Source organism: Geotrypetes seraphini, chromosome 8, assembly GCF_902459505.1.
Source record: "Geotrypetes seraphini chromosome 8, aGeoSer1.1, whole genome shotgun sequence".
Classification (NCBI taxonomy): Eukaryota; Metazoa; Chordata; class Amphibia; order Gymnophiona; family Dermophiidae; genus Geotrypetes; species Geotrypetes seraphini.
The window spans coordinates 97,612,671-97,631,020 of NC_047091.1; the positions used below are offsets into that span (position 1 = coordinate 97,612,671).

General features: G+C 43.0%; 1 protein-coding gene across 3 annotated transcripts in view; it reads left to right on the forward strand.

Moving 5' to 3' along the window:
- The window catches only part of INSR (insulin receptor), a 328,183-nt gene that overhangs the window by 26,590 nt on the left and 283,243 nt on the right, over window positions 1-18,350 (forward strand). Inside the window, exon 1 of one of the 3 annotated variants that reach the window (XM_033956912.1) lies at window positions 10,507-10,682. The exons of the other annotated variants lie outside the window; for them this stretch is intronic. The gene's annotated coding sequence lies outside the window, so the exon portion shown is untranslated. Of the gene's footprint in view, window positions 1-10,506; window positions 10,683-18,350 lie in introns of those variants that run through there. 3 annotated transcript variants of the gene reach the window in all.

Consider the following 18,350-nt stretch of genomic DNA (forward strand, 5'->3'; position numbering starts at 1 on the left):
TGCACATATAGTATGTAGCCCCAGAAGGGAGTTCATCCTTTAGATTTATTAACTCTGAAACTGAGATACTATAACCTCCTTCACAAACTTAAGCTCAAATTCTTCATCTATGCAGATGACATCACAATTGTCATCCCTCTAACCAGTCTATCCCAGGATCTTCTCAACTACATAACTAGCATACTCAGCCAGATAGAACTCTGGATGCTCTCCTTCAAACTAAAGCTCAACCCAGACAAAACAAAATTCTTTCTAGCCACCCCCAAAGACAAAATCAAAGACACCACAATCCAGGTGAAAGGATTGGTTTTCCCACTCGAACAAACATTAAAAATACTAGGAGTCACGCTTGACAAACATCTATCCCTAGAAAATCACACCGACCTCATTGTCAAGAACGGCCTTTCAGCACTCTGGAAACTCCGTACCATAAAGAAATACTTCGATGACACTGCATTTCGACTATTAGTTCAATCCTCTATCCTCAGCATACTGGATTATTGCAATATCATTTACCTAAGCTCCACAAAGAAAATCACCAGAAGACTAAAACTGATTCAAAACACAGCTGTCCGCCTCATTTTCGGCCTGAACAAATGGGAACACATCACCCCCTTCTACCACCAACTGCACTGGCTACCCTTCGAATCCCGAGTCCTCTTCAAGTTCGCCTGCATCTGTTACAAGACAGTATTTGGTCTCTCACCAAAATACCTCTCCCCACATTTCAATATGTATTGCACCAACAAGAAATCCCGCAGAATCCAGTTGTTTACCTTCCCCTCCATAAAATCATGCCAGCTCAAAAGATTCATCGACAAAACCTTCGCCTTCCAGGCGGCCAAGCTGAACCCTTGGCTAGCCCAAATGATGCTAGAGGCCCCGACCTACCTAGACTTCAGAAAACTTCTCAAAACACACCTCTTCCGCGAACAAGACCCTTAGTCCTTACTCCCCGCATACACTCCAACCCCCCCACCCCCACCTCCCTCTCCCCCCCCCTCTTCTGGTTTCCCACTCCCTCCATTTTATCCTCTAACCCAACTATGATAAACCTGTGCCTCCGTCCGCGCTACCTGCAATTCCGACAAAATTTTTGTAAATCCGGGTTCAGACCGGATCCTAATGTAACGGATGTAAACCGCCTAGAACTCTTTGGGTATGGCGGGATATAAGAACCTAATAATAATAATAATAATAATAAAGTAGCATTCAGTCTTGTTACTCCCAGAATAGCAGAAGTTGAGTTGTTTGCTTTCTAACCTTATTATTGTGGATTGTGGAAGTGTTTCTGAAATCTCAGGGGTAGTTAGTAACATGCTAAGGCAGGGGTATCAAAGTCCCTCCTCGAGGGCTGCAATCCAGTCGGGTTTTTAGGATTTCCCCAATGAATATGCATGAGATCTATTAGCATACAATGAAAGTAGTGCATGCAAATAGATCTCATGCATATTCATTGGGGAAATCCTGAAAACCTGACTGGATTGCAGTCCTCGAGGAGGGACTTTGACATCTGTGTGCTAAAGGGAATAAAGTGCATTTTTTTTTGCCCCTTAATGTGTATTAAATAGCAAAATCATGTGTTGCGTTAATGCACATTAATATGTTATGTAATGCACGTCATTTTTAAGGTACTGCAGGCTGCATTATAATGGAAGTGAAACATAAAAAGCACCTCATTATTATGTAAATTGAATAAAGCAACTTGCGCTGAATTTTGTAAGCTGCATTATTCCAGAGAAAGGAGCATTGGGCTTTTGAGTGCCATTTTTAAAGAGCTGGTGCTGTTAAGCCTCTCAAATTCCTCCCCTGTCAGAATACGCATTTAAGTTCTCAAAAGCTTTTTTTTTCTAGTGACAACCTCTAACCCCTAGTAGTAACAGTAGTTCCACATTAGTAAGGGTTATGGGTGCCATTTTGGACCTGGTATCACAGGAACAGACACGACTGGAATCTAGTGCCCAGTAATTAAGTCCTTAAGAAACAAGAATGGACTAGACCAGGGGTAGGGAACTCCGGTCCTCGAGAGCCGTATTCCAGTCGGGTTTTCAGGAATTCCCCAATGAATATGCATGAGATCTATTTGCATGCACTGCTTTCAATGCATACTCATTGGGGAAATCCTGAAAACCCGACTGGACTACGGCTCTCGAGGACCTTAGTTCCCTACCCCTGGACTAGACCGTCATTGTTTCACATTAAGCCCCTGCCTTCAGAAAATAAGGAACAGTGTTAACAACCTCTCTTGACTTCAAACTAGTTTTGTTTCATGTTTTGGTTTGTTTGTTTTTTTTTTATCAGATTTTTTTTTTCATAATGTGTTTTATTAAATTTCAATACAAAACAAAAGAGGTGCCACATAGAAAAATACCAATATATACCACAACAAACAAACCCCACCAGACCCACACATTCATCCCACCACCCTCCCCCCCCTTCCAACCCCCAACAAGCAGTCATGAACTAAAAAATGTAAGCTAGCTCCAGTGTGTCACAACTCAAAAAGATCAGACATTTAACCGTGTCCTGGGAGTTAAAGTGGTCCAGAATGGCTCCCACCGAGCACAAAATGCCCATCCAGGTAGAGTGTCGAGGAAGTCAACAACAGTCTTTCCATAGACGCTTGCTGTATCAAAAGTGTGCGCCAATGAGCAAGAGTAGGGGAATCTGCAGAAATCCAACAATGCAAAATCACTTTCTTTCCCAACAGGACAGCGTGAGCCATAAAGCCTCAAAAACTCTTAGGAGATGAACGTGGCAAGTACAAAAGGATAGTGCCACATATCAACAATGTGTTGATGCATCTTCCTCCAAGATGTGGTCACCTTAGAACAGTGGTCTCAAATGCGCCGCCCGGGGGCCACATGCAGCCCACCAGGTACTATTTTGAGGCCCTCGGTATGTTTATCAATCATAAAAGTAAAATAAAATAGTTTCTTGATCATATGTCTCTTTAGCTATAAATTACAATATTATTATTTAGACTTAGCCAAAAGGAAAGATTTATAAATTATAAAGTTTTTTGCCTCATGCAAAATTGTCATTTCTTTAATAAGACATTAACTATTTTTTCTGCGGCCCTTCAAGTACCTACAAATCCAAAATGTGGCTCTACAAAGGGTTTGAGTTTGAGACCACTTCCTTAGAACAAGTCCAAAACTGATGTCCTAGGGTTGCTGGAGAATATGCACACTTAAGGCACTGATCTGAAGCGCACATCTTTGCTTTATATTGTTAAGACGGGGACCTGAAAAGGCGTAATAAGAACTTATTTGTTTCAATCAGAAGAACCTTTGAAGTAACCTGAGCCGTCCGATACAGTCCTCTTTTGATCATATGGACAGTAACAACACAAGGTAAATCTGCAGTCCATTTATCTACATAGTGCTCATACTGCAATTCACTCAGGCATTCCTGAAGATGACGATGGTGATATCTCAATGGAATCTGCACTTGTGCTGAGAGGCATAATGCCTCAGAAAGAAGCTCCATGCGTCGGTCGGTAAGGCAATCCTGAGGAAAGGATCTAATGTAAGAAGCCATCTGTGTATAAGAGAACCAATATTGATCTCACCACTGTAGGTCCCTCACCAGATCAGCCAAGGATTTCAGGTCTCCCGTAGAGTAAACCACCTGAAAGACACATTGTGTGTTTGTGACAATCCAAACTGTGGAAGAAGAAGACAGTCCAGGCACAAAGTCTCCATTTCCCCAAAAAGGCAAGAAAGGTGTCGCTATAGAAGGAACATGAAGATTCTTGCACAAGATCTTCCACAGCCAAAGCAAGGGCAGTAGCAAAAAGTCCCTGGATGATGATGTTTTTGGAAGCAGATGTTTAGTGTGGAGCAAATAATTGAAATGATAAGAAGCGCACAAAGTCAATTCTTGAGGTGTAGCTGAGAAGTGTCTGGTATTCCGGAACCAATCATTTAAATGTCTCATTTGACATGCCTGGGACAATAACTTCAAGCTTTGCAATCCCAAGCCACCCCTATCCTTCAGTCGCATCAACGCTGACAAGGACAATCTCGCCCTCTTTCCATTCCACAAATATTGCCTTAAAACTTTTGTTAAGTTCCCTATCATGTTTAGCTGCCAATAAAACAGGAATCATTTGATAAACACAAAGCCACTGTGGCACCAAAACCCTATTATACAGTACAATCTTCCCCATCAAAGACAATGAAAAAATGCACCAGTTCTGCAGTTTCTGTTTAGTAAGAGTCAACAGTGGCCCGACATTCAGAGTATAGAGCTGTGTAAGATCGGGAGAAATTCTAATGCCCAAATAAGTCAAGTAATCCTGGACCCAAATTAAGGGAAAATTCCCCCCCTCCAATTTCCCAGAATATCCGAGGACAAGGGCATAACCTTTGATTTCTGTTTGTTCAGTACCATACCTGAATACATGCTATATTCATCCAGTAGTTCCAAAGCTCTAGGTAAGGAATGCTGTGGATCGCCAAGGGTCAAAAGCAAGTCTTTGTCAGATTTTTTTTTTTTAGATGATCTGTCCCGTGTTAACTGGTTAGCACAGCTTAGTAAAATTGTCCCTTGGTGTGAGAATATGCAACACAAGTTAACATGGACATTAGCTGCACACTAACAGTATATGCAGCAGTTTGACTCTTAGGGGTAGTTCTAGAAGGAGCTGCCTAGATTTAAGGGGCAAGTACTTGTGCAAATGCCAGTATTCGAATCACTTACGTGTGTATGTGAAAGCATGTGTGTAAATGAACAGTTTTTGGATACCCCCAGGGTCCTTGGTCAGATCTGAGCTTCCTCTGGAGCCTCATGTGCATCCTAAGCCCAGACAGCAGGTGTTACGGTTGTGCAGTGGTTGACATTCTCCTTCCTTTTGGCTGGCTTTGAGTTCTGCCCCTGCAGCAAGCCCCCCGCCAACCAAGCCAAATCTCAGCTTGCATGTCCTGTGCTTCTGAGCCCGTCCTCTTCTCTCCCCATCCCCCCCCCCCCAAAAGCTGAACAGTGCCCCTGGCAGAGGTGTGCAGGGTGTTGAGTTCCAAAGTAGATCTGGTGCCAAGATTGCACTGAATGCTGGACTGTGAGCCAGCGCACTTCTCCGCTGAACAGATACATGTATGTATACACTCCCTCACATTTATTATACCTCAAATTAGATAAAAATGAATCCACAACAATCTATTTATTTAAGACCCTTATATGTTAAGAAGAAAGTGTTAAGCCAGTACAGTTTTCCCTGAGTATTGCAGCGAGGTAAGAATATCGTGGCTCTTGCACAAACTAGTTTGGTAGCATATACCCTCAAGGTACTGGAATGTGGAAACCAGATGTAGTGACAAACTCTAGTTCTCAAAATATTGTCGATTGGAAGAAATTCCATCTTTCTTAAAACTTGCTTACTGTAAACAGGCTCTTGGCTGACTCCTCAGGGTTAGCTGAAATTGTGTTTCTGCTGGTTTGGGAATAATTTTAAATATCTCTGCATTACTTTTATTGATGTGAAGCAGGTGGATGAGTCTTCTACTAAATAAAACCCTCAAAACATGAGAATATCCAAGTGATTCCTTAGGGTAGACCGGTAGCTTCACCTTCAGCTTGATCTGTGAGGTTGCTCCGAGTCAGGTGGGTAATGCCTGTAAATTATAAACTTTCAGTTCACACCAGGACATACTCATCTGCTTATATTCCCAGCGTTTTTCACCATCTCGGCCTTTTCAGTAGTTTTAAACTTAGGGTTAATTGAAATCTTATTCTGGCAAAGTTCTTTGGGGAAAAAGAAGTCTTATTTAATTTAATTTTAACCTGTCTACCACAGTGTGCTTTAGGCAGGGTACAGTTAGGGCCGCCGCGTGAGCGGACTTCTGGGCATGATGGACCACTGATCTGACCCAGCAGCGGCAATTCTTATGTTATTATGTTAATCAATTAAAACATGAACAAAAAAACCCCATGCTAAAAGAATTACTGAAAACATTAACCCTTCAAGAAAGAAATCAAATATACTCTAATTCGTAGCAACATATGTAACCCTAATGATAATGACTGCAGGCAGTTGTCTGAATATGCATGCTGTCTTTTTTTTTTTTTTTTTTTTACAAGGATGATTGAGACTTGTTTATGTAATCGCTGGTTATGCACATTTCTATCAACAGAAAATTCCAAAAAATGAAGTATGGAATCTGAAAACATACCTACCTCCTGACAAGTTTCATTTTTTAAGGTGCAAAGATATTAAAGGATAATGAAGACTATACAGGCAGGGCCCCATTTTATATGTCACCTAAAACAATGGTGCTGACTAGTATGGCGTTAATTGCGATTCTGTTAAAGATGCACTGTATAGAATCACGTTTAGCGTTGCCAGGCATCACAGTTTTTAGACACACTGTATTTATGCCAGTGTTTTCTTGGCCTAAATGCCTGTGTCTAAGTTGTGTGTACAACAGTGCCTAAGTTAATAAAAAAAAAAAAAAAAATGTATAACCCAAAAACATGCCCAGAATCAGTGGCATAGTGAGGGTGAGAGATGCCCAGGGCAGTGGCATCCCTTCCCCACCCACTGCTCCTTACCTGCCCTTTCCCCAGTATCTCTTTAACTTTCCTGGTATGAGCAACATCACCAACTTGCTGCCTGTGTCGGCACTGGCTCTCTCTCTAATGTCAATTTCTAGGCGTGGGACCTGGAAGAGACATCGGAGGGACTTGTTGCTCGTGCCGGCAGGGGGAGGAGTGGGAAGGAGAGGAGGAGGGGTGCTGGTGCCCCCACCAACACGGTGCCTGGTGCGGACCTCGCCGTACTATTCCACTGCCCACGATCCACCCCTAACCATGCCCGCTTTTAGGAAGGTACTTTGTGCTATGTGTCTACTAAGTTGTGTGCCTAGCTTTCAATTAATGTCAGTTTTTAGTTGCTAGTTGCCAACTATCAGCACTGATTAAGCATGTGTTCAGGGCAGAAGCGTTTCTATTCTGTGTTCATGGCTGAAGTGTCGGGAACAGGACCGCAGTAGACAAGTGCAAATAGGGATGGAGGAGTGGTAGACCTTGATTCATTTTTCAGAGGGTTGTGTTTGTGAGGAGCTAACTACAGGTAGGCAAAGCGATGGGGCCAGATGGTGTACGTCCAAGGGTGCTGCAGGAACTTAGTGAAGTTCTGGTGGCTCCGCTGACTGACATTTTGAATGCTTCTCTAGAGTCGAGAATGGTACCAGAGGACTGGAGAAGGGCGGATGTGGTCCCTCTCCACAAAAGTGTAAGTAAGGAAGAAGTAGGGAATTACAGGCCGGTAAGTCTGACTTCTATGGTAAGCAAATGAATGGAAACACTTATAAAACAGAGAATGGCGAAGTGTCTGGAATCTGGTGGATCACAGGACCGGAGGCAACATGGATTCACTAGAGATAGGTCTTGTCAGACAAATCTGATCAATTTATTTGACTGGGTGACCAGAGAATTGGATAGAGGATGTGCGCTAGATGTGGTGTATTTAGAGTTTAGTAAAGCCTTTGACAGTGTTCCACACAGACATCTAATAAATAAACTGAGTGCCCTCGGGATGGGTCCCAAAGTGACGGGCTGGGTCAAGAGCTGGTTGAGTAGAAGGCAACAGAGGGTAGTGATCAATGGAGATTGCTCTGAGGAAAGGGATGTTACCAGTGGTGTGCCTCAAGATTCTGTTCTTAACATTTTTATAAACGATATTGCCGAAGTGTTGTCGGGTAAGATTTGCCTTTTTGCGGATGATATGAAAATCTGCAATAAAGTAGACACACTGGATGGTGTGAATAACATGAAGAAAGACCTGGCGAAGCTTGAAGAATGGTCTGAAATTTGACAGCTAAAATTTAATGCTGAGGAATGCAAGGTCATGCATTTGGGCTGCAAAAACCCGAGGGAACGATACAGTTTAGGGGGTGAAGAACTCGTGTGCACGACGGAAGAGCGAGACTTGGGTGTGATTGTATGTGATGATCTGAAGGTGGCCAAACAGCTTGAAAAGGTGACGGCGAAAGCTAGAAGGATGCTAGGTTGCATAGGGAGAGGTATGGCTAGTAGGAATAAGGAGGTATTGATGCCCCTGTATAAGACTTTGGTGAGACCTCATTTAGAATATTGTGTACAATTCTGGAGGCTGCACCTTCAAAAAGATATTAAGGATGGAGTCAGTGCATGGTCTTCATCATAAGGCATATGGAGACGGACTTAAAGATTTCAATATGTACTGTATATTTTGGAGGAAAGGTGGGAGAGGGCAGATATGATAGAGACGTTTAAATAACTATGTGGCGTAAATGCGCATGAGTTGAGTCTCTTATTTGAAAGGAAGCTCTGGAATAAGAGAGCATAGGATGAAGTTAAGAGGTGATGGTTCAGGAGTAATCTAAGGAAATACTTTTTTACAGAAAAGGTGGTAGATGCATAGAACAGTCTCCTGGAAGAGGTAGTGGAGACAGAGACTGTGTCTGAATTCAAGAAAGTGTGGGATAGGCATGTGGGATCTCTTAGAGAGCGGAAGAGAGAATGATTAAATCTGATGGGCAGACTGGATGGGCCATTTGGCCTTTATCTGCCTTCATGTTTCTATGTTTAAATTAGGCACCTACATTGGCTAAGTGCACCGATGTAGATGCCTAACTTTGTTTATTGAAAGCTTCTATACCAATGGTTCCCAACCCTGTCCTGGAGGACCACTAGGCCAGTCGGGTTTTCAGGATAGCCCTAATGAATATGCATGGAGCAGATTTGCATGCCTGGCACCTCTGTTATGCAGATCTCTCTCATGCATATTCATTAGGGTTGGGAACCACTGTTCTATACTGCTAATAATGACTGAGGAGTCGATTTAGAGCAGTTTATATGTGCTTCTGTAAAGGTGTTATGATACGGAGTTGGCATTTTTTTGAGATGGTTTTCAAGACACACATTTATACCATAATCAGTCAATCATCCTACGTATATGTACACATTTATACCATAGTCGGTCATCCTACGTATATACACTCATAATACTAGTATCGTGTACTATGTTCATAATAAATCCGTAAGAACTCGGGGCAGCATTCAACGATTGGCTTAGCGCCAGGCTGGAGCAAGGAAAACTCTCTCATGCCCAGCACACCGCTGGTCTCCAAGAACTCGAGTTGGCCATTCAGGGAGCGCCTCGGCACGGGGTAGGAGTTCAGAAAGCTCGCTTCTGCCTGGTACACTGCTGGACCACCAGGGATTCAAAAAGGTATGCGGGGTGAGGCAGGGGGGAGTTAAAAACAATTGGCACAGTCAGCCAGGACAGGAGACGGGAGGCCAGGCCCGTCGGAGGCCTGCAACAAGTCTGGAAGGGGCAGGGGGGTGGGGCGATGATCCGAATATAAACATTTTTTTGGGCCCCAAGATCTCAGTTTATATTAGAGTATATCCAGTACTTAGAGTACCTGATTACTATTCAGTATATTGCAAACCACTTTGGGTGAATGTCTTCATGAAAAAGCCGGTTAATAAAGCCCAATAAATATTTAGTTCTCAGTAATTCACACCATGTTTGTTTCCTTTGCTTGGGAAAATGCTAGATCTAATATACTCTGCCTGTTTTCATTTCAGATGAATGGGGAACTGACTGTTTTGGGGTTTGGGAGCTTTATAATTCAGTCATTCCCTGTTGTGTAACATGTTTTGGATTAGATTGAGGCATCAGGCAGAGTAGGTGCAAGTAGCTGGTTTACTTGAATTTCCTAGAAAGGGTTAGAACAAATTTCACAAGGAGAATGGTGGGAAAACAAGACTGCATTTTTTTTTTTTTTTTTTAGTCTAGTGCTTAGAAGTACTTAGGAAAAATGAGCGCAGAGTGCTGGTTTTGTTTGCATCGAGTACTCCCTATGGGATTTTAATTTAGAAAATAAAAACAAAACAGCATTGCAAAATCATAGGTCCCTGCCTCTCAAAAGAAAGAGGCTGCTACCAGTCATGGCTCTTTGAATTCTGTACAAAACAAACTGAGATCAGCAGTTATGCAATGTTGCTATGGTATGACATTGCAGCTTTAAACTAAAAAAAAATGTTCAGTTTACATATAATCTATGCTTTATTAGTTAAATAAGAAACAATTGTAGCTAAAGTGGTTTGCACCTTGTCTTAAAAACACAGGAGGATTCTAAGGAGCTCTTGACACATACAGGCTGTTGAATTGCCCCCTAGCTAAAGTGTCCCCCGCATACCATGCTGGCAACCTTGTTACTAAACTGTGTCCAGCTTTTGTCAATCGCAGGGTAGGAACACTCTGAGTGGCACACTTATTTCTGGAACGAAGTTGAGGGAGAAGTACAAGTCAGTACCTTTAACAGTCTTTTATGAATTTGAAGTGTTCAAAGAGGTCCACAGAAAGGTAGTAATATTTACTAAGCAAGCTTTTGCATCTGTACTTCAATAAAGTGTAAATATTTGAATTAGATTATTTCTCTCCATGTTTTAAGATTGCAAATTTTGTTTTCTTTACAGTGAAAGAAAAATCTTTTTCTTTTTTCTTTCTTTCAGTCCTCCTGAGAAAAAGTGCTTTAAGCCTCCTGATTCTAATTGCTCTTCTGTTGCTTCCGTAAGGAACCAACCATCTCGTAGAACTCTGTTTTTGAAAAAGAAGCCTTAGAACTGAATTGTGTGAACCTGAATCCTTTAATTTTGTTCTTCTGATGCATGGCTGGCAGCTGGTCTAAGTAAGTGAGGTAGAGCTGAGTGAGCTTGGGCTATAAGCCAAGAGGAAGTTAGGGGATTGTATCCATTAAAGCACACAGAATAACAAGATAAGCAGTCATCTGTTACAAAGACCCATGTAACTCCATCCAGGGCGTTTGGTGACCTCATTGCAAACCATGAGACTGAGATGTTTGCGATTTCATTGGAATCTGTGGATTTCAATGGCCACCTTGTGATAAATATTCACTTTGAAAAAATTATTCATCCTAACCGACATCAGTTACTCCATTGCTTTTTATCAAGAGGTTCTGGGATGCAGGTTGGCATATATCCTTAAGAAAGCTTCATATCGTCATCTTTGTGTTCATATATTTTTATTGCATTGACAATTTATTCAGAGAAATTAAGCAAATCGGTGAGGCATGACTTTCCTTGGCTGAATCCATCCCATTAAACCATGTCTGTCTGTCTGTCTTCAGTAATTTTATTCTTTATGATAGTTTCCGCTGTTTTGTTTGACACTGATGTTAGGCTTACTGGTCTTATTTCCCAGATATCCCTGGAACCCTTTTTAAAAAAAATTCTCGTTACATTGATCGCCCTCCAATCTTTAGGTGCCACAGACTTTTTAAATAATAGGTTACAGATCACTAATAGATCAGCAATTTCATTTTTGAGTTCTTTCATAACCCTGGAGTGTATGCCATCTGTCTAGGTGATTTGCTACTCTCTAACTTTGTCAATGTGTCTCAGTATGTCTTCTAGGTTCACCGAGATTTGTTTCAGTTCCTCCTTATTGTCGGCCTTGAAAACCATTTTCAGCACAGATAGATCTCTAACATTCTCTTTAGTAAAGACCAAAGAAAATACGGCCTTGTCCTCCCTAAGTAGTTACATAAGAACATAAGAATTGCCTTATTGGGTCAGACCAGTAGTCCATTTAGCCCAATAGCCCGTCCTCATGGTGGCAAATCCAGGTCACTAGTACCTGGCAAAAATCCAAAAAGTAGCAACATTCCATGCAACTGATCCAGTAGTATGGAAGCAGTGGCTTCCCCCATGTTTGCCTCAAAAACAGACTACGGACGTTTCCTCCAGGTAATTGTCCAAACCTTTTTTAAAACCAGCTTCTACCACAACCTCTGGCAATGCATTCCAGAGCTTAACTATTCTCTCTGAGTGAAAAAATATTTCTTTCTATTGGTTTTAAAAGTATTTCACTGTAACTTTGAGTGTCCCCTAGTCTTTAATTTTTGATGGGGTAAAAAATCACCACCACTCAGTATTTTGTAAATTTCAATCTTATCCCAGGACAAGTAGGTAGCATATTCTCACTGATGGGCGACGTCACCGATGGAGCTGGTACGGACACTTGAAAAGTGAATCGCAACTTTAAGTTTAGAAAGTTCACGATTAGCCCACACCGCGCATGTGCAAGTGCCCTCCTGCCCAACGCAGGCGCGCAGTCCCTCAGTTTTCTAGTTTCCGCGGAGCTAGTCGGATGCGTTTTCAACACTTGTTGAATTTTTTTCTATCGCTTGCTTTCCCGCTCTCGTGGATTTTGATTTTTTTGTCACAATTCTTTTGTTTTTTTTCTATGTCTTATTTTCTGGTTAAAAAAAAAAAAAGACTTTTTTTGTTTTTTTTTTTACTTTGCGGTCGTGGGCTTTGGCCCAGCGGGGCCTTATGGACTCTTTTCGCCTTAGAGTTCAATTTGTCAATGGCTGTCTTTCCGTCCATGTCCCGCAAAAAGTGTGGTTACTGTGCTCAGGCCATTTCTGTCACCGACCCTCACCGATGGTGCTTGTAGTGTCTAGGACCCAAGCACTTTGCCGACTCCTGCTCCCGCTGCTCGTCCCTTCAGAAGTGCACTCTAAAAAATTGGTTGCTTCAACAAAAACAACTGTTTGGTGCTGCGATGGACAGGGAGCCCAGTTCATCTCTGCCACCATCTGCGCTGACCAAGACCGCACCAACCAAGACGACACCGAGGATGGATCCACCAACTTTGACTTCAGTGTTACAACTCACTCTGGGTAAGCTGGCTAATAAGCCTTCCATTACCCCTTCCGGAATGCAGGTTGAAGCTGCAGTGTGTCCTGCTGACCTCGTGAAAGTCCCGTAAATGCATGGCTCTGATATTGGTGAGTGCATCCTCTTCGGCCTCATCATCCCCAGACCTTGTTGATCAGCCATCCATACCAACCAAAAAGAAGCAAACGGTACCAGCACTTTCCCTTAAGCAGAAAATTGACAATCTGCTTCGGGAAGAATTAGGAGAGCATTTTAACCTCTTGGTGCCAGCTCACTTTTCACCAAGCATAGCACCGACCCTCCAGGAGCCGGTCTGGTCTGAGTTGCTCACAGCACCGACCACTCCTCTTAATGCTCCTTCACCGGTGCGGACATTTTTGACCCAGGACTCGAGCATTCCACTTCGGCAGCGATTCTCCTCGGCCACATCTCGAGAGGCTACTCTGGCAGGGTCAGGAAAAGTTTCCAGTAAATCTAAACATTTGAAGACTTCGACACCGAGCCATCGACACTGATTTCATCCTTTCAGAGATTCAGATTTATTGGGGGATACTGAACCTGAAATGCCATCTACTGCCAATGTGGACTCTTCTGTTTCTGCGTCACCTAGATGTTCACCTACCAAAGCTTCTCCTTCAGGGAAACTTTCTTTTTCCAGATTTTTGCGACAGATGGCACGTGATCTGGATGTTTCGTTGGAGGCTGATTCCAAATACAGCAAGGAGTACTTGGACACACTTGACTATGATTTTCCTCCTAAAGAACTGTTAAAGCTTCCACTCCATGACATTCTGAAGGAAACTTTCTATTAAAACCTGGAGACTCCTCTCTCTGTGCCAGTGTCTCCTAAATGTTTGGAATCTCTTTATAAGGTGGTACCCTTGCCCAGGTTGTTTTTTTTTTGTGTGTTTTTTTTTTTAAATATCATTTTTATTAAGTTTTCATTTTATTTAAATACAAGCAATACAACAACAAACCAACAACTGCAAACAAGAGAAAATAGCAGTAACAGTCAGGTCTTTCGTGTTATTCCTTCACGAAGACCCACAGAAACCAACCCCCCCCCTAAAAAACCCAACCCCCCCCTTCTCGTACTCCATTGTCAAATGTTCAATAAAGAACTTCTAGCTCCAGGGTACAATCTCAAACGGGAGCCCATATTCTCCTGAATTTCCTCCATGGCCCAGGACCGCCCCTCTGGACATCCAGATTGCCCGGTTTTGAGAAACCTCAATTGCCCTATGCTGGAGAGGGTGCAGAGGTGAGCCACGAAGCTAGTAAAAGGTATTGAGAATTTGAGCTACAAATAACACCTCGTAAAACTGGGATTGTTCACCCTCAAGAAGAGAAGGCTGCGAGGGGATATGATAGAGACTTTCAAAATACTAAAAGGTTTTGACAAAATAGAGCAAGAAGCATCATTATTGATGTTGTCAAATGTGACTCGGACGAGAGGTCATAGACTGAAATTGAGGGGCGACAGGCCCAGGACAAATGTCAGAAAGTTCTGTTTTATGCAGCGAGTGGTGGACGCTTGGAATGCTCTCCCGGAGGAGGTGATGACGGAAACCTCCATTATGGGATTCAAGTGCAAGTTGGATGCACACCTCCTTGCAAATCACATTGAAGGATACGGGAAAATAAGGTCTTCAACAGGGAACACCTGGATTGGCCTCCGCGTGTGCGGGTCACCGGACTGGATGGACCAAAGGTCTGATTCGGTGGAGGCATTTCTTATGTTCTTATGAAAACATCCTCTGGGGCCAGTGTGTATGCTTCTGTTCTTCTTGGTAGAGAGGTTAGGACAATGGACAAGTTTGGTAGACGTCTGTACCAAAACTCAATGTTGTCAAACAGAGCATCCAATTAAACTTTTTTCTTTTCCTGTTATATGCAATATATGCCTTCATGTAAAGCCAAGAAATTTCAATCTCTGGTCTCTTCCTCTGTCCAACTTCGAAAGTACATGGTGAGATCTATATATGATACTTTCGAACTCTCATCTAGAGCAGCAGCTATGTCGGTGGCAATGAGATGTTTGGCATGGTTGTGTGTTTCAAACCTTGACGTTTACTACCAAGACCGTCAGGCTAATGCTCCATGCCTGGGTGATGAGCTCTTTGGAGCCTCCACTGCCACCCAAAAGCTATCCGCTCATGAGACCAGATGGGATGTGTTGGTTAAGCCCAAAAAGAAGCCTCCACACGAAGTGCTTGATTGTAATGGCAGCAGCCCTCCAATCCCAGGATCTTCAAGTGTTTCCTTATCTGGATGACTGGTTGATCAAGGCTTCATCGTCTCAGGAGGTGACCCTGGCGAAGACTCGCACCATTTCTGTTCTATAAACCTTGGGCTTTGAAATCAATTTCCCAAAGTCCAACCTCCAACATCTTCAGTTCATCGGAGCTATTCTGGATACTACTCTCATGAGGGCGTTTTTGCCTCCATATTGCCTAATTGCCTTGTTTCATCTCTGTCAACAGATGTTTCAGCTACAAACAATCTCTGTGAGATGTATGATGGTTCTCCTGGGCCACATGCCTCCACGGTTCATGTAATCCCACTAGCCAGATTGCATCTTCGCACTCCTCAGTGGGCTTTAGCTTCTCAGTGGTGTCAGGCGACAGATCCGCTCTCACAGCATATCTCTGTTTCCTCCTTCTCTTTGGCAGTCACTCCACTGGTGGTTGACCTCTTGCAATCTATCCAGAGGTCTTCTTTTCCATCTTCCTCCGCATCGCCAGGTACTCATGACGGATGCTTCTTCTTACGCCTGGGGAGTGCACATGAGCGGCCTTCAAACGCAGGGTTATTGAACTTCCAAAGAACACAAATATCGCATCAGTCAGTTTGCTAGAGCTCGGAGCGATGTATTATGCACTAAAAGCTTTCCAACATCTCCTGACCGACCAAGTCCTCCTCCTTTGCAAGGACAATCAAGTAGCAATGTACTACATCAACAAGCAAGGAGGCACGGGTTCTCTTCCCCTTTGTCAAGAGGCTCAAAAGATTTGGCTTTGGGCGACCACCCGCAATATCTTTCTGTGAGGAGTCTATATACAGGGTGAACAGAATTCCTTAGCATACAACCTCAGCAGAATTTTCCAGCCTCACGAATGGATACTCAGCTCGACAACTCTTCAGTCTATCTTTGCACAATGGGGCACTCCTCAGGTGGACTTATTTGCAGCTCCCCACAACCTCAAACTACCCACTTCTACTCCAGGTTTTACTCTCTTCACTGCTTGGAAGCAGATGCTTTTCTTCTGGATTGGATGCAATTGTTCCTCTATGCGTTCCTCCCACTCCTCTCATCTTGAAAACTCTTTTCAAACTCAAGCAGGAGTCAGCCACCATGATCCTCATAGCTCCTCGGTGGCCCAGAAAACATTGGTTCTCCCTTCTTCATCAACCCATACTTCTTCCAATATTTCCTACTCTGCTTACACAGAATCAAGAGCTCTTCTTCATCCCATCTTGCAATCATTACACCTGACAGCTTGGTATCTCTCGGGATGACGACATTGCATTTTTAGCAGCCTGTCCACACTATTATTGATGCTTCCAGGAATCCAGCCACTCAACAGTGTTATCAACAAAAGTGGATTCGGTTTTCTTCCTGGTGTCTGCGTCGTGATCATCATGGTCCAACTTCCTTTCATTGGAATTGGTGCTGGATTATCTACTTCATCTCTCTGATTCTGGTCTTAAATCTACATCTGTCAGAGTCCATCTCAGCGTTATTACAGCTTTTCACATGCCGGTCGAGGGAAAGCCAGTCAATGCTCATCCATTGGTCTCCAGATTCATGAAAGGGCTTTTCAATGTTAAACCACCTCTCAAGCCTCCACCTGTCGTCTGAGACCTTAATGTAGTTCTTTCTATGTTGATGAAACCTCCATTTGAACCAATGGCAATAGCTCATCTCAAATTTATCACCTGGAAAGTAGTTTTTCTCATCTCCCTCACTTTTGCCAGGAGGGTCAGTGAGCTATAAGTGTTAGTTGCGGATCCACCTTTCACAGTTTTTCACCATGATAAAGTGGTTCTACGCATGCATCCTAAGTTTCTACCGAAAGTAGTTACGGACTTTCATCTTAATCAGTCAATTGTTCTTCCAGTTTTTCTCCCTAAGCCTCATTCTCACCCAGGAGAAACGGCGCTACACACTTTGGACTGTAAACGTGCTTTGGCCTACTACATCGATCGGACAAAGTTTCATAGAACATCTTACCAACTTTTCATCTCATTTGATCCTAACAAGTTGAGTCATCCTGTCACCAAACGGACAATATCCAACTGGTTGGCTGCCTGTATCTCATTCTGCTATACTCAGACCGGACTGCCTCTGGAGAGTCGTTTCACTGCTCACAAAGTCCGTGCTATGGCAGCTTCTGTAGCTTTCCTCAGATCTACTCCTATTGAGGAAATCTGCAAAGCTGCCACCTGGTCCTCAGTTCATACCTTCACTTCGCATTACTGTCTGGAAATTTTTTCCAGATGGGATGATCACTTTGGCCAGTCAGTTTTGCAAAATTTGTTTTCTTAAAGGCCAACTCTCCCTCCATCCCTTCCTAGCTAGCTTGGAGGTCACCCATCAGTGAGAATATGCTGCCTGCTTGTCCTGGGATAAAGCACAGTTACTTACCGTAACAGGTGTTATCCAGGGACAGCAGGCAGATATTCTCACATCCCACTCACCTCCCCGGGTTGGCTTCTTAGTTGGCTTATCTTAACTGAGGGACCGCGTGCCTGCGTCGGGTGGGAGGGCACTCGCGCATGTGCGGTGCGGGCTAATCGTGAACTTTCTAAACTTAAAGTTGCGATTCATTTTTCAAGTGTCCATACTGGGGCTCTGTCGGTGACGTTACCCATCAGTGAGACTATCTGCCTGCTGTCCCTGGATAACACCTGTTAACGGTAAGTAACTGTGCTATATCTTCCCTCAGCTGCTTTTTTTCAAAGTGGAAGAGCTCTAATTTTTTCAGTCTGTCTTCATACGAGAGGAGTTCATCCCGTTTATCAACTTGGTTGCTCTTCTTTGAACCTTTTATTGTTCCGCTATATCTTTCTTGAGATAAGGCAACCAGAATTGAACACAGTACTCCAGGTGAGGTTGCACCATGGAGCAATACAGAGGCATTATAAAATTCTTAGTCTTGTTAACCATCCCTTTTTTAAATGTTACTCTTTGAAGATTTAATGGTCCCACTGATTACTTCACAAGTTTTCTGCTTTTGATATACCTGAAAAAGGTATTGCTATGAGTTTTTGCCTCTACAGCAACTTTCTCTGTGAATTGTCTTTTAGCTTTCTGTATTAATGCTTTGTATCAATGCTTTTGGGGGCAGGACAATAGAAGCTGCTGGGTCCATGGGGTTTATTTTTTCAATGTGTGTATTTATTTCTAAAATGGCTGCTCCTGATATATGTTTCACAAGTACTTGTGCCTTCCTGAAGATGTTTTAGAAGAGGATCTTTGTTAGCATGAGCACGAAGCACATCCCAGCCTGGATGTCTTAATTCTGATCTCCATGTTATATACATGTATAATGAGCCTCTGAATCTGGTGTTGTGCTTCTATTAGGATTAGGGTTCAAATAAATGATCAGGGGCAGTAGAACACCTTTTTGGTTGGAAGAGCCAAAAAACAC